We start from the raw sequence: 1,196 nt of genomic DNA, 5'->3' as shown, positions 1-1,196 counted from the left end.
GTGAAGCCTCTCAAAAAAAAAAAAAAAAAAAAATCTTATTTCGACTTGAGATCTTTTAATGTCAGACCAATATAAAGAGAAATAATGAAGATTTTATGTAAATAAATACTATTTTCGGGCCATAAGAAGGTAAGTTTTGAACAAAGTTCTTCAAAGAAAAATTTTGTAATATAAATTTTTATCTTAAATTTAGAGGTTATGAGATGTTATAAATCTTTTCATATCCTGCAACTTTGAAATATCACTTTCAACTATAAGGTTCATAGTTTCGCCGAAAATCCATATAAACCTTTCCCAATGCTTAAAAACTCAGCCACGCGCTTCCTCCTTAAGGTTTATTATTACATCTTTCCTTTTTGATGCGTTTCTATATACTATGAATTTCTTTTTTTAAGTGGTCAGTAGGGTAATATTTTCTGAAAAATATGTTTTTTTGCATATTCTATTTTCTTATACCCTTAGAAAAAAATTGTTTATATCATCCACGATATACCTCATAATATAATATGAGAAAAAAGATCTATTGTAGAATAAAAATTTCTATTAAAAACAAAAAATGTCAAAAATGTACCGACCCCTTAAAGAGAAAGAGAAAATTTCAGATCGAGATCTCCAAATCTGAGGGATTAGTTCTCGTTTGTATATACATATACGGACTAGACTAAAGCGACTCATGTCCACACACAAATTGTTTGTATAAATCATCTTTCGGGTGTTGCAAATTTTGTGTCGCCTTTAAAATTGCCCTGTTGGAAGTAAGTTATAAAAACTCTCCTTGATGCATGTGCAATTTAAAAATTTTATGGGGCACCTAAGCTATACGTTAATAATCCCAACACAATTCCAAACGAATTTCAGTATATTATATACATTTTAGAGTATCGAGAAAGCATTTCCTAAAATCAATTAGTCGATAATCAGGTAAGTAAGGTCTGCCAAAAAAAGGTAAGCTGAACAGTTTCTGTCGACTCTAACCTCACTTTTTGTCAGTCTTCTGGAAATTCTTGGAGAAAAAACTAATTGAAATTCTTTATAGCACAGTTTGCCTTTGCGGCATCGTTCTCACTTTACAGTTACTACCAGAGGCTAGTTAAAAATTCATACCGCATCCGATGTTGTGGTGCCGCTAGTGCATTGTTTACAAACAACAACAAAAACAACATTAGCGAATATAAAACACAACTACCACTCCGAAA

The sequence above is a fragment of the Bactrocera latifrons genome, unplaced genomic scaffold, assembly GCF_001853355.1.
Source record: "Bactrocera latifrons isolate USDA-ARS-PBARC rearing strain unplaced genomic scaffold, ASM185335v1 scaffold_180, whole genome shotgun sequence".
Taxonomy (NCBI): Eukaryota; Metazoa; Arthropoda; class Insecta; order Diptera; family Tephritidae; genus Bactrocera; species Bactrocera latifrons.
Note: the sequence above shows the minus strand (reverse complement) of the source record.